The sequence below is a fragment of the Homarus americanus genome, unplaced genomic scaffold (assembly GCF_018991925.1).
Source record: "Homarus americanus isolate GMGI-L3 unplaced genomic scaffold, GMGI_Hamer_2.0 scaffold13041, whole genome shotgun sequence".
In the NCBI taxonomy this organism is placed as follows: Eukaryota; Metazoa; Arthropoda; class Malacostraca; order Decapoda; family Nephropidae; genus Homarus; species Homarus americanus.
Window position 1 is genome coordinate 368,669 of NW_024749663.1, and position 16,162 is coordinate 384,830.

The 16,162-nt window shown below is 42.6% G+C and overlaps 1 protein-coding gene across 2 annotated transcripts in view; it reads right to left on the minus strand.

Moving 5' to 3' along the window:
• Positions 1-10,240, minus strand: part of LOC121853714 — a 66,936-nt gene extending 56,696 nt beyond the window's left edge. For both annotated transcript variants that reach the window (XM_042348054.1, XM_042348053.1), the window contains exon 1: positions 9,571-10,240. The gene's annotated coding sequence lies outside the window, so the exon portion shown is untranslated. The remainder of the gene's footprint in view (positions 1-9,570) is intronic.
• Between the last annotated feature and the right edge of the window lie 5,922 nt (positions 10,241-16,162).

The window sequence follows — 16,162 nt, forward strand, 5'->3', positions numbered from 1 at the left end:
GAAACAAACCTGGATGTCTATTCTTCAGGTGATCTCTCCCAACCTCTGAGTACAACCGAGACCCCAGCACACGACCCGCCCCTCCTGAGATAGTTTAGTGGAGCCGAGTAATGTGTGCTACAGCGGGTAGTGATCACAAAAAATATATTAATGCTGCGTGAGTTGTGTTCTTACCTGTGTGTGTGTGTGTGTGTGTGTGTGTGTGTGTGTGCTTCCCAGGGCTGTCTCGTCTCTATGTTCTCATACTTACGGTACTTAGAGCTCACAGCCTCCCTTGTTAAGCTCTCGGTTCTCTCCCTACCCCCTACCCCTTCCCTAGGTTCTCTCCCTCTTCCCACCCCACAACCTCTCCCCCCCCACCTCCTAAAGCCACTTCCTCCCTTCCCCGCCCTCTGGCCCTTAACCCCCCCTCCCCCAGGCCAATTCCATGCATTCCTCACTCTCCTCCACATCCTCTTCTTCGTCTTCATCGTCCTCTTCCTCCTCCTCTTCTTCTTCACCTTCCTTCTCCTCCTCCTCCCGCCCTCTCTTCCCCCCTCTCCTGCTCCTCACCCCGCGGCCATATCACTCGGCCTGTGGCATGGTCTGGTTGGTGGTGGCTGCGGGGGCCTGCTAACTACCGACTGTACCTCCCATTATCTACCCGACCTGGCAGTGCTCTCGAGGAAGCACACCGGCTCTGGTAACTGTGGTGTCCAGGTGTTGCCAAACTCGGCCATCACACACACCTATCTATACCTGTTGATGGTAGGTCACAGTTTCCTGGTCACCTAACCTAACCAAACTTAACCTAATATTAACCTCAACTAACATAACCTAACTTAACTAAACATAAAATTAACCTAACCTAACCCCTCAGGAAGAATTAGTGTGTGAAATAAATTAACGGTGTTTAATCATCTAGTGGTCCCAGCTTCCTGCTAATATTCAATTTCTTCGCCTAAAAACAAACTTTTCATTTCCTCTGTTTTAACATTCATCATTCATGGCATTAAAGTGAATAATTACTACTTACCTGTCGCTTATTCATCTCTGTCAGTGAGGTGAATAACACAACCTCTCTCGTATGTCATTAACTGGTGCCTGTCAACAGTCTACAGTTCCAGTCTTAGTCTTATCACTTAAGTAAGTCATTGAATGCAGGAACGATCGTATTAATTAGTATAAATTATCGTATTAATGAGTTATCGTACTTAAGGGGTCAAACTATCGCACTTAAGAGGTCAAACTATCGCACTTAAGGGGTCAAACTATCGTACTTGAGAGGTCAAACTATCGCACTTAAGGGGTCAAACTATCTCACTTAAGGGGTCAAACTATCGTACTTAAGGGGTCAAACTATCGTACTTAAGGGGTCAAACTATCGTACTTAAGAGGTCAAACTATCGCACTTAAGGGGTCAAACTATCGTACTTAAGAGGTCAAACTATCATACCTAAGGGGTAAAACTATCGCACTATAATAATAATAATAATAATAATAATAAATGACGATAACAATAATAAGAATAAATTATAATACTAACGATAACAAGAGCTATAATAAAAATAGTAATAATTGTAATAGAAATAAGAATGAAGTTTAATAGAAATGATAAATAGGAGAGAGAGAGAGAGAGAGAGAGAGAGAGAGAGAGAGAGAGAGAGAGAGAGATCCTACAAGCAATCTGTGATCGTGAGAGAGGGTGAAGGACTCCCGCAGGCTCACTCACAGCTTCCTGCAGGACACAAACCACATTATTGAGTCTTTTTTTTTTTTGGTCGTTGGAAGGAGCTGCAGATAGTTGCCCTGATACACACCAAGGTCGTCAAGGATCCTCGCCACGGGGTTATGTCCTGTAGGATGCCTCTCTTCTGCGTATGATGTTGAATCTCTCCTTGTATCCTTCGTGCTTGGATTATTGTTCTTGTTCTTGTTTGACTTGTTGTTGTTGTTCTTCTTCTTCTTTTAAGTTGTCGGTGTTGTTGTTATTATTATTGTTGTTGTTGCTGTTGTTGTTGTAGTTGTTGTTGTTGTTAACGTTATTCCTTTTGTTGTTGTCGTTATCATTGTTGTTGGGATGTTGTTGTTGTTACTTTGTTGTTGATGTTGATGTTGTTGTTGTTGTTGTTGTTGTTAGGTCACGACGCACCAGACTCCCCCAGTCCTGTGAGCGAATTACTCTGATTACCTCTTCACTCATACGAACCTTTGATACAGGTATATTTTTTACCTGTGTTGAGAAGGCACGACCCTGTTCACCTCCCCCGTGTTGTGAGTTCAGGACACAGCAAAGCCAAGTACTGAACACTGAACTATGATCCTTCTCTTCACTATAACACTGAACTATGATCCAGAAATCAACTGTTACCAGAAAAAAAAAAAAAAAGCACAGTGGGTGTTGCGGTGCGTCAGGGTGTGTATGTGTGTGATAAGGTCTCCTTCCTCCTACCTGGCGTGACTGATCCCATGAGCGACCTTCAACCAACACGAGACTAAGAGACTTGTAAACGACTCGTGCATGTGACATACTGGCCAGTGTTTACCATGAGACCTCAGGACCCACGGAGACGGAAGGTGACGACGTGTTGATCTAAATTTAACTCATAACTTCCGGATTCCATGTTTTATTAATTCACGTGTAGTGTTTAACCTCCAGTCAGGTATTTTGTGTCTCAATGGCAAACGTGACGAGACATTTATAATACGTAGAGAATATAAAGAAATTAGTGTTAATACGTCATGTTCGAGGCAGGTAAACAATGGTCTTTCTATCGTCGAGTTTCTATTATTTATGTAACCTGCTCCTGTTTACAGTAGACTCTGTTATATAGACAATGTCCCCGACGGTAAATATTATACTGTAAAGTCAAGACTATGCTTCAAAGAGACAGGGGAAACAGATTATTATTGTTAAACATGTGAAACGTGGAGTGTTAATGAGCTCTAGTCAACGGAAGTATCACGGTCCATTGTAATGTACAGTACAGCGACTGTCATGGTCATCACAATCACAGGAAGTTAATTACCCAAGACCCGAGTCTTGAGTCCAACACACGAGCAGAGGTCTTCGTAAATATCACAAGTCTTAGCCACATCCTGGAGTCAACAACAACAACCACAAGACCTCGGCTAAAGGCATAATGACTTTGCCATGAGTAAGAGGCCTCACAGAATCTGAGTCAGTAGCATGAAGCAATAAGCACTCGCCCGTGATACTAAACACAAGGACAGCACCCAAACCACAAGCAGTCTTACAATCCTCAACAACTCCACCAAAATCATTTAATTACAATAATAACCACTTATGTCGTGGGATTTCCCGGAGTTAGACGAGCTCCTGCTTCCCTCGGGTGCCTGCCGCGGCTGCTTCAGGCGAGTGACGGCTTCACGATGGGGTGTCACAAGGGTGAGGTTTCAGTGGCGGTGATGTCCCTTGGGCGGTGTCCTGTGGTGTGGCTGTCGTGAGGCTGTTATTTGGATGCTGGCTAAGGGACGCGCCCCTGAGAAAACAGTCGCGCGACGGGAGTCAACAGCCACACCATATATTATTAGCTCAGAGCAGAGAGATTTATTTTCTTTTTATCTTTGAATGACAGCGACTCGAGGTTGAGAGCACAGCGGGTGAGAGTCCTTGGTTATATTTTACTTCTCGACTGTGTGTTAGGATATATTGTCCTGTAAATAATGAGTCTCGACACGCATGTTTGCACCCAGCTACTGAATATAAAATAGTCCCTCCCTGGTTGGGCATTCCGGGGTTCGTTTCCATCAGGGTTGACAGGAAGATATTTACCAAGAGGCTGATAGTTGTGGAGGTGGACACGTAGGTCTCCGTGAGCAGTACGTGACCACTCGTGTCTTTGTCGGTCGACTCCGCGGCACCTAAGGAAAAACTGGCCGTCACTGGTGCGTGGTGATCAAGGTCTCGGCCGGGCCACCCATCCTGTAGTGTCCATCACCCAAATCTCGGCCGGGCCACCCATCCTGTAGTGTCCATCACCCAAATCTCGGCCGGTCCACCCATCCTGTAGTGTCCATCACCCAAATCTCGGCCGGTCCACCCATCCTGTAGTGTCCATCACCCAAATCTCGGCCGGTCCACCCATCCTGTAGTGTCCATCACCCAAATCTCGGCCGGGCCACCCATCCAGTAGTGTCCATCACCCAGAATCCTCGACCAGACAACACCTGACCCACACATCCTTATGACCTCATGAGATAACCTTCAAACACTCTTTCACATAACATCTATAACATCAATCACCACTTAACATCAATCACCACTTAACATCAATCACCATTTAACATCAATCACCACTTAACATCAATCACCATTTAATACCCAAACTCCTGATACATAAAACATCTTACGACAATATTTCTCACTGCTGAAGATGTATCAATGTCCCCTAACTGCTTGACTTAAGGTAAAACACGAAAAAAAAAGGCTTGGTTATAGAGTTCCTCTTGTTATAGACTCTTGTGTGAGATAGATAGATAATGGACGGATGGATGGATAGATAGATAGTGCAGGTAGACAAACAATGGTGAAAGAAAATATAAGAATAATAACTGAGAGAGAGAGAGAGAGAGAGAGAGAGAGAGAGAGAGAGAGAGAGTTATAAGCTGATGAAAAACTCTGTGAAAAAAAAACTGGAGATAGAGTTTGTTTAGTTTCATGTACCGTGTGTGTGTGTGTGTGTAATAATAATAATAATAATAATAATAATAATAATAATAATAATAATAATAATAATAAACGGTTTATTAATAGAGTTGTAGCCGGTGGCTGAAAATATACAGACTTACATTTGATTTAGACATAATGATATAATGTGCATTGAATACATTTACAGGGCTGTACAGTACATAAATCTGGAGTTGTTTATTATTTTAACAATAGATGGGATGGTGCTGTTCTTATATCTATCGGTACGGGCTCTTATGGGCTGAATTTTGTTGTAGTGGCGGACTGCGCGAGTTGGGTGGGGGGCTGCAGGTGGCAGGAGGTGGCGATGACGGGGGTGGTGCAGAAGTCCACTGCCAAACCTTTCCAGTGCTTGGTGGTGGAGGTCACTGAGGGATGGCATTTCCAGGGTGGAGAGAGCGTTGGTGTAGCCGGAGTATTCTGCGCCTAGCATGATTCTGCAGGCCCTTTTCTGTACCTTCTCTAGCTGACGTTGTTGGGTGGAGTTGAGAGAAGACGACCAGGCTGGTGACGCATACTTTAGTTTGGGGAGAATAAAGGCGTGTGTGTGTGTACAGTAGTGAGAGGGAGGGAGGGAGTGTGCATCGTCACTGTCCCCACCCTGAAGGAGGTACGCCAGGTGTTGTCTTACCTTTAATTAATGTTTCACGTCCTCCTCGTGTGTCTTTTTGATCTTCCCGACCCTTCTACCTCACCGACGCCTCGCCTTCCCCCTGCCCACGCCTCGCCTTCCCCCTGCCCACGCCTCGCCCACGCCTCGCTGCCCACGCCTGCCTTCCTCCCCACGCCTCGCCTTCCCCCTGCCCACGCCTCGCCTTCCCCCTCCCCATGAATACTGTTTGTTATGTGTCTCTCATATGTATACTTATTGGCCAAGTACACACAGGTGAAACCCCTCGTGTGTGTGTGTGTGTGTGTGTGTGTGTCAGCATGGTTCATTCCCTTACATGTGGATCTCTCCCCCTTCCTTACTACTTACTCCCTCCCCTTCCCTCCCAACTTTGTCCCCTCCCATTTCCACCCATTTCTAAACCCACCTTATCCCTACCCTCTCCTTTCCCATCCTCCCTCTCACCTCAAGGGTAACACAACTATGCCCTCTCTTTCTCCTCAAAACGTACGTGACTATGCCCAAGTTATCCCCCCCACCTCTGTACGTGTCCGTGATGCCACCCCCCTCCCCAACCTCGCCCCCGGCCACTAGTAACTGATGGTACTCAGTATTACCTCCCCACCTCTCACTCTTCTCTTCCTCCTCTCGCCTCCTCCTCCCTCACCTTCCCTCTCCTGTACCATTTACTTGTCCTCCCTCTCTTCCTCCACCTTCCTCACCCTACTTTCCTCTCACACCTACTTCACCTCCCTCTTTTCCTCCACCTCCCTCCACCCCCCCCCCACCTCCAGAGCACCTGTCCCTACCGGATCTGTTAAGACGGCGTGTCATAATTCATAAATATTTCACCTTGTACTGTTACAGATGTATGTATGTATGTATGTATGTATGTATGTATGTACTGCACAACGTTACGATGATTACATTAACCTTTTCTCACTACAAAATTCCAGAGACATACAATCATGAATGCTGAAGTACAATCAAGATCTAATAACTACTCAATACTATTTATCTAAACAGTTAAAATCCCAAACATCATTACCGAAAAAAAAAATACCATCACTTACGTCTATTACGATTCTCTTTTGTTTTTTTGCTGGTGTAAGATGTTGATATATAATTATATCAAGACCGTGTTGACCCTGAGTCGGTGGAACCTCCTAGCATACCTCTAACTCCTTCAGGGTCAACACAGTCTTTTAAAGTACCAATAACATAGCCTCAAAATATTATTGGAACTCTTGTTGTGGTTTAATCGTTTTTTTCCCAAGATATAAAGTCACTGAGGAAAATATAAAGTACGTCGTCATATTATTAAAAGATTTGTTGTTATTTTTCGAACTGACAGGTGAATCTGGCCTTATATTTTACCACTGTAACTTTGTAAACATATAATACATACACGTATACACAAGGTCATACTCGTATACATAAGGTTGTGTATGTATGAATAATGTATATGTGTGTGTGTGGTCGGCCATACAGAAACAGGTAAGTAGACGCTAAGAGAGTGTGAGGGGGAGAGGGGGGCCACTTTCCCACGACGCACCCAAGCAACGTCACGCGACACCTGCCCGAAAGTACCTCCTTCCTCCTCCATCTGCCCCGACAGTACCGCATACCTCCTCCATCTTGCCCGACAGTACCGCATACCTCCTCCATCTTGCCCGACAGTAACGCCTTCCTCCTACACCTGCCCTGACAGTACCTCCTCCTTCCTCCTTATACCCCGACAGTACCTCCTTCTTGTCTAACAAATCTGCTGACGTTTTTTAGGAAAGTCTATGAGGTAGTAGATAATGACGAAAATTACGATGTTATTTACTTAGACTTTAGCAAAGCGTTTGGCAGAGTACCGTATCAGAGGCTTCTGAGAAAAGTTAAGGCTCATGGTATCGAGGGGAACGTTTTAAATTGGATAAAATCATGGCTCACCGATAGAACACAGAGGGTCAGCGTAGATGGTTTTAAATCTGAGTGGGGCCGTGTAACTAGTGGGCTTCCCCAGGGGTCAGTACTAGGCCCACTCTTGTTCATAATCTACATAGACGATCTAGATACTGGGATCTGCAGTGACATAAGCAAGTTTGCGGATGACACCAAAATAGGGCGGCAGATTAATTCAGGGCAGGATGCAAATGCATTACAGGAGGATTTAAATAAACTGCAGGAGTGGTCAGAGAAATGGCAAATGAAATTCAACACCAGCAAGTGCAGCGTACTTAATATTGGTAGAACAATTACTATAAACGTACATATCCTTAACAACATCGAACAAGAGAAGTCGACTTGTGAAAGAGACCTAGGGGTACTCGTAAGACCGGACCTACGGCCTAGAAAACAGTGCGTTAATGTTCGAAATAAGGCAAACAGAGTATTAGGCTTTATATCTAGAAGTGTAAGTAATAAGAATGCAGAGGTCTTATTGCAACTATATCTTGCGCTAGTCAGGCCGCACCTCGATTATGCTGTTCAGTTCTGGTGCCCCTATTATAGAATGGATAACAATTCACTAGAGTCGGTGCAGCGAAGAATGACGAAAATGATTCCGGGACTTAGAAACCTTCCATATCAAGATAGATTAAAGAAACTAAACTTGCATTCCCTAGAAAGGCGAAGAGTGCGGGGAGATATGATAGAAGTATTTAAGTGGGTGAAAGGAATCAATAAAGGAGATATAGATAAAGTTCTTATAATAACCGACCAGGATAGGACTCGGAGCAACGGATTTAAGTTGGACAAGATTAGGTTTAGGAGGAAGATAGGAAGGAACTGGTTCACAAATAGGGTGGTGGACGAGTGGAACAAGCTTAGCAACTTTGTAGTAAGTGCTGGAACGTTAGAAAGTTTTAAATGGAGGCTAGATAGATTCATGGACGATAGAGAGTGGTAGTAACTCTCGACAGGAGCTGCCATGCACAGCCAACCGGCCTATTGCAGACTCCTTATTTTTTTATGTTCTTATGTTTCTCCTCCACCTGTCTCAACAGCACCCCTAACGAAGATAAATAGAAGACTGAGAAAGACGTGGACAGAGACAAAAGAAAAAGAGAGAGAGAGAGAGTAATAAACCAATAAGATAAAACATTTAAACCCAACACATAAACCTCACCGACATAAAACACTCACGAATCACCTGTTATAGCTTCACAAGAGTCACCTGGTTAATTAAGGAAACATAAACACAAGAATACCGTCACTGAATTACGTGGTGGTTTAATTCTCTCTAGTCACTTTCTCACGTGACTGTCGCGGTCCAGTCAGCCGAGAGAGAGAGAGAGAGAGAGAGAGAGAGAAAGAGAGAGAGAGAGAGAGAGAGAATATTATTAACACGATACTTGCCGGATAATAAAAGTTAATAATAAAAAAGAAATATCCGCAAATGCACAGAAACTCGTATTATCTGAACCAAGCGAGCGTGATAAATTTACTGCGATATTTTTTGACTGATACGTTGCCGTCCTCTCTCTCTCTCTCTCTCTCTCTCTCTCTCTCTCTCTTTCTATCTGGGTATAAGTCACTTTACTCTTCCTTTGTAAATGATGTGAAATTACAGATAAAAACACACTCTGTATTTTTCTGTATTGGCTGTAGTAAGTTACAAGTCATCGTTTGGGTTCGTACAGTGCGTCTGGCTGTACTCAGGAAGTTCAATATAATATAAGTGATTGTTAATAATAAATCTTTTAGTTCCATCGAGAAAAAATATATCGAACTGTGGAACTTTTTTTTCTGCATTGAGTTATTTTTTTGGGGGGGGCGGGTGGGGGGGTCATTTTATATTGAAGAATCGTCAACACCTTTAGTTTCTAGTTTAATGTGAAGGTTTAACTAAAGTTGTCCGGGAAAAAAGTACAAAGAGAAAAAAAATAAGTCCTAGGGGAAAACAGTCTCTAGGAAAAAAGTCACAATTTCGACTAGGTTAGGTTACGTTAGGTTAGGGACTTTTTCCGTGACATTTTTCCCCTAGATTCGGTATCGTGACTCAGACTAGTACTTATTGGTTGAGTATCGTGAATACAAGTTACTGAGGAGTCGTACACACACACACACACACACACACACACACACACACATCACACCTACCCATGACACATTTACATAACCAGTAATTAATACAAGCCACCACACCTGCACGCCAGAGGTATAATTGTTAGAATTTGACGCCATTAAAGCCATTGACTACAGGAACAAATGCCATCACCTGAATTCTCCATATTAGGGGTTATTTTTTTTGGTGCAAGGTCAAGGGCGTCTCACTTACCTGGCGTATTTGAGTTCCTTGGAGATGTATTCGGCAGGATTCTTCAGGTCAGGTCAACTTAACAAACATAAGGTCAAGTTCATGTGTGTGTGTGACCTTGGTGACCTTGGCTAGTCTTGGGTCACTTGTCGGTGGCTTTAATTAAGGGAGTTTTGTCCTTAATGACTAAATGGGTTGTCAGATTGTTTCAGCAGCTTCCCAGTTCACGTAGAGTTTACTGCTTGTTGCTCTTACACTAAAGCACTCGTTGGTCACCACCCGTAATAATGTACAAACTTTGAGCAAAAGTCGGTAGAGTCTGTTCATGTCTGTCTCATTGATCACGTTATTCACTCTTATCTGTCTTCCAGTGAGGGGAAAGTCTGACACACAATATTAACTAAATCACTTCACTACAGAGTACAGTACAGTACACCATAACACTCACTCCATGCTACAACTTTTCCCGGTGCTATCCAGACTAATGCGCATCATGATATACAGTATATATACAGTTTTCAGAGAAAGTTTGTCAGATTCTTTCATTTTAACATCTGTATAATTTTGCATTTGTAAATAAGATTAACTGTGAGTGTCGCATCATGAGCGGGCGGAGTGATGCCAGGGTGAGAGCGCCTGCGGGTGTGTGTGACCAGGACGGTGGCGCAGCAGCGACTGACTCTGTCACGCTACGCTCTCCCTGTCTTTATGGCTCATCTGTGGCCCAAGACATCCTCACCCGAGCCCCACAACCTGTCCTTCATGATCATGCCTGACACTGACAGGTTCAGGACGGATGGTGTATACGTCACTGTACACGTGTATGTACCCAAGTGCTACATGCACATGATGTTCTGTACCGAAATACTCTCTCTCGGACTCCCCCAACAACCCTTCCCTCTCCCCAAATATCCGCTACCCCTCCCTTACCTTCCCTCACCCTGTCTTCACCTTCATAAGAACATAAGAATGGAAGAAACTAAAGTGGGCCTATTGGTCCATACTAGGCAACCCCATTTACACCAATAAACAACCTTCCTAGACCAGCATCCGCCAGAAGGGTCGGCGGAATATGAAATATAACCCCAAAACACCCATACTGTATATGGGACAGGGTTGGTTGTCTAGTGCCTGTACAGGCAGAGCGACCAGCCAACCAGAAACCAGCTCTAAGAAAACCACCCTCAATAACTGACCCAGGACGCAACCCTAACACACTATTAACTTAGCTAACTCCCCACCGCCCCCTCCACCTCGAATCTTCTTTCATTCCTTCTTTCTCTACAAAAGAAAAAACAAAACTGCAGCGGGCCTATTGGCCCATACTGGGCAGTCCCATTTACACCCAACCCCTATCACTCATATATCCATCCAACCTATGTTTGAAGCTATCCAGCGTATTCCAGTTAATGATGATGTTTGGTAACTTGTTCCACTCGTCCACTACTCATTTTCCAAACCAATGTTTACCTATTTCGCGCCTAAATCTAAATTTGTCTAATTTAAAACCATTGCTATGAGTTCGCTCTAGGTTGGATAGTTTGAGTACCTTTGTTATATCACCTTTGTTTAGCCCTGACTTCCATTTATACACCTCTACCATATCGCCCCTCACTCTACGTCTCTCGAGGGATTGCTTTAATCTGTCTCTGTACTCAAGGTTCATAATACTCGGGATTAGTCTTGTCGTGGATTCGATATTCATTCTAGAGTACGGTGACCAAACCTGAACCACATAATCCAAGTGAGGTCTAACGTACGCGAGATGTAGTCTAATGATAAACCATCTTTCGCTACCTGGGAGGGTTAGGTTAGGTTTAGTTTGGTTAGGTTTATTTAGTTTGGTTAGGTTTATTTAGTTTGGTTAGGTCAGGTCAGGTCAGGTCAGGTCAGGTTAGGTTAGGTTAGGTTAGGTTAACATTAGGGTAGTTAATCTTAAAGTAAAATAAGCTGGAGTGGCTAATCATCAGGTGGTCGACTTGGGTTAACAGGTATACACTTATTTCATCATTATACTTGCTTATTAAATCTGATTAATTTGTTACTCATTCACTCATATCTATAAATAACATGTTTAAATGAATTGAGAAAACTCATTTATTTTCTCTATAAGACTAAGTTATTTCTCGTCTAAGTTCTATCAAGTCGGGTTTTAATAACAGGAACCCGACCCCACACCTCTAAGTTATATCACTTACCCGACAGTTTATGCTTACCAAGACAAATAGTTTATCAGGAGTTTGTGAGTTGTATCATTCCTGGCAAACCACGAGCCTACTAACCACGAACATGACAAACCACGGACCTGACAAACCACGGGCCCGACAAACCACGGACCTGACAAACCACGGACCTGACAAACCACGGACCTGACAAACCACGGACCTGACAAACCACGGGCCCGACAAACCACAAAGCAGCAATGTCATGATGACCTGTGTTGTGATGACGTCGTTTTCTGTGTGTGTGTGTGTGTGTGTGTGTGTGTGTGTGTCAAGGAGACGAAATACAGTGTTGTTCAGAGTATTATATCACCAAACTATACAACACGGAGCGATGCATTGTATAGCGGCAGTCTGGCCAAGGGCAAGACGTTGTATATAGCAGAACAACACACACACACACACACACACACACACACACACACACACGACCTTAGAATTAATGTTTGTTCTTTCTTGTTGCTTTTGTGGAAATATTTATACTCGGCCTTGTCCCTACACGTCTTGGTAATTTCAGATCCACGTAAACACATCTCAAGATTAATTTTACTCTGTCTTCAATCACAAGAAACTTATCCATCACAATTATCGGGTTTTGAAGATTAAATCACCGTCTTTAAATAGTTAGTAAACAAGTGAACATAATATCCTGATTCTTTTGTAATGTTGGAGGTGAAAAAGTTCAAGTTATTTAAAGAGAAAAATGATCTTAATATTTGTGAATGGACATACAAAAATACGTACAAACACTCACTCAAACACACATACACAGCGCTCATTAAATTTCATGTAAGTTCAAGTTGACCAAACTCAATTGATATACCGTATAATAATGATTAATTCTTCGTCAACCTTGCCTCATTTTATTTAAACGAACTCTAATAATAATAATAATAATAATAATAATAATAATAATTAAAATAATTACGATAATATAGCAACAACACCAATAATTATAATACAGTTTTACAAAATATCGTTACTATTAAAACACACTCTGGCCTCGGAGACAGTAGCAGACCAGAGATGGACAACCTGACGCTGATAATATACGTCGATAAACTCGCTGTAATACGTAATAACACTCTTCAATAATAATATCTTTTAAGTACTGTAATATCGTAGAGGTAAAAAATATAAACATTAATTTAGTATATTGTAGCTTCACAAAATCGTAGTTTATCGTAGTTTGAGGAAGTTTTGGTTGAGGCAAGACTATTTATTTATCTCTCTGGGTTAGTAGTATGTTATGTGTGTTACGGATGTGAGTAACACTATTAAACAGTTACATTCACGGTCACTCATAAGGTCTGCCCTTGAGTGTCGGTGTTACAGTCACCCACACTCGTTACCTACTGAACATATTGCATTTAGTCTCGCATCGTAAATTCTTTCATAAATTGCCTGCCAGCCACAGTGTGTGCGTGGAGAGAGGATGAACGCACACTGTGGGAGATTCTCTCATGAGTTTGGTGATGGCCGTGCGTCATAAGATAGTCTCCCCAAGAAAGAGAAACAGAGAGAACTTGACCCACTCATTCAGTAAAAGGTCTACTCACACCAGCCGCTTATTGCTACTACTACTACTACTACTACTACACATCGCCGGGTCATGCTCACACTCACACTACACTACACGACTACTACTTCTACTATCACTACTTGTATCGCTACTACTTCTACTTTTAATTCTACTACTACTGCTGCTCTCGATCGCCTTCACTTCCCACTCACGGCTGCATGAACTAGAAGCGGGGCACAAAAGACACTGTTAATGGTTTTCAGGTAACAGTGATGCAGCGGGAACTCCTGAAACACGTTACTGTAGCCTGACTGTATTAAGTTGGATACTACAGGAGAACACGAGACGCTGTATGGGTACACGTGAGTCATAAATCTAAGTTCACATTGGGTGTGTGTGTGTGTGTAATAATAATAATAATTATCAACGGTTTATTGAAAAAGTTCTGCAACCGAAATGACTTATTACATACATTGGTGGTTTAACAAAAGCCTTCATTAGAGAAAGGTAAAGGAACATACAGTGAACATACAGATTAATGTTTACAGTGGAGGTCACGTAGATCTTGTGCGCTGAGGTGTTGAACAGCAGACACGTAGTGTAGTAATCCCTCACAGATGGTGTTAGACTTGACGTGGTGTAGTAATTCCCTCACGGATGGTGTTATGAGGGACCTCACGTGGTGTAGTAATTTCCCTCGTGGTGTAGTAATTCCTCACAGATGGTGTTATGAGGCTCACATGGTGTAGTAATTCCCTCACAGATGGTGTTATGAGGGACTCACGTGGTGTAGTAATTCCCTCACAGATGGTGTTATGGGGGACCTCACGTGATGTAATTCTCCTCACAGATGGTGTTATGAGGGACCTCACGTGGTGTAGTAATTCCCTCACAGATGGTGTTATGAGGGACCTCACGTGGTGTAGTAATTCCCTCATAGATGGTGTTATGAGGGACCTCACGTGGTGTAGTAATTCCCTCATAGATGGTGTTATGAGGGGCCTGACGTGGTGTAGTAATTCCCTCGCAGATGGCGTGTGTGTGTGTGTGTGTGTGTGTGTGTGTGTGTAATAATAATAATAATAATAATAATAATAATAAAGGTTTATTGAAAGAGCATGGCAGCCGGAAGGCTGAAAATATAGTTACATAATTGGGGAATGGGTCTCTTGATTTACAAATAATATACAAGTAACATAAGTGATACAAATATGATATATAATAACTAGGTGGGGAGAAGCTCAAACTGCAGGGCATTTCAACATAGTGACAGTGCAAAAAGTAAGATTGGCTGGGAGTGAATACACTGGTTGATTGTAAGTTATTGATAATTTTTACAATGGTTGGGACTGGGCTGTTCTTATAGCCGCATCTAGCGATTAGTTCGCGCGTGTGTGTGTGTGTGTGTGTGTGTGTGTGTGTGTGTGTGTGACCCAATTCAAACACCGCTACAAACATATACAGTATACACATTTCCCTTCTATGATTTATTTTCTAGATATTGAATACAAGTCATTCTAAATACACAGCAATTTCTTTATTTTCCTTATTACCAATTTTTTTTCACTCCTTTATCCACCGTAGAGTAATCACCCGTTTCGAACATTACCCCACAATCAACTTCTTTCAACATTATTTTTATTCTTTTATTTACATCAAAGAGGAAAAATAATAATAGCTTAAAAAAATGACTCGTAAAGCAAAAAAAAAATCACGTATCAATGGGACTTCCTGTAACACGCCACAGTCGACCACCCAGAGGAGAGTGAAAGGGATATTGACCATAATAATAATAATCTTCCGGTACTGATATTTCTAAAGAGTGACCTTGTTAGCGTCTTGGTCTTATGTGAGGTCAGAGGTCACCTTAATTTACACAGGTGACCCAAAAGGAAGAGGTATAAGGGAACGAGCCCTTGAGCTCTCACTACTTATTATCTGGAGAATATTATATAGAACGTGTATGTATGTATGTATGTATGTATGTATGTATGTATGTATGTATGTATGTATGTATGTATATCAATGAACACGTTTTCTTATATTTTGCCATCACCTGAAGATTAGGCCTCCAAGCTTATTACTCCTGAGGATTAAAACCTCCTAACACTACCTGGAGTGTGAGATTAATTTAAGTTCGGTTAGTTCAGGTTAGCGTTAGGGTGGTTAATCTTAAGTTGAAATATGTTAGGTTAGGTTAATCTTACTTTGAAATACTACTACTACTACTTTTTTTTTTGAACGTGGCCTCCAGCCTCCCCCAATAGCCACACCTTCGCCACCATTTAATTACCTTAACATTAAATATCCTAATACATAAGAAACTATCCTATATGTGTTAAATTAATTGAGCCGCAGATCTACTACTACTACTACTACTACTACTACTACTACTACTACTACTACTACTACTATTATTATTATTATTATTATTATTATTATTATTATTATTATTATTATTATTACCTGAGGCAGGATATAGGCACATCAGCGCACACACCCACAAGGCCACCACCTCCATTTTCCACACCTGAGCAACCTGCTGTACAGACCCACCTGGAGGATGCTAATTACCTCTCCTCCTAAGCTTCACACGCTCTGGAGGCAAACGGAGATACCTGGAGATTTATGGAGATACCTGGAGACAGACGGAGATACCTGGAGACAGACGGAGATACCTGAAGATACCTGGAGACAGACGGAGATTCTTGGAGACTGATGGAGATTCCTGGAGACGTATGGAGATATCTGAAGATTCCTGGAGACTTATGGAGATAAGTTGGTCGTCTTCTTAACATACTCATGACATGTGTGAGAGGGACTACACACACACACACCAACACACACCCACACACACACACACACACAC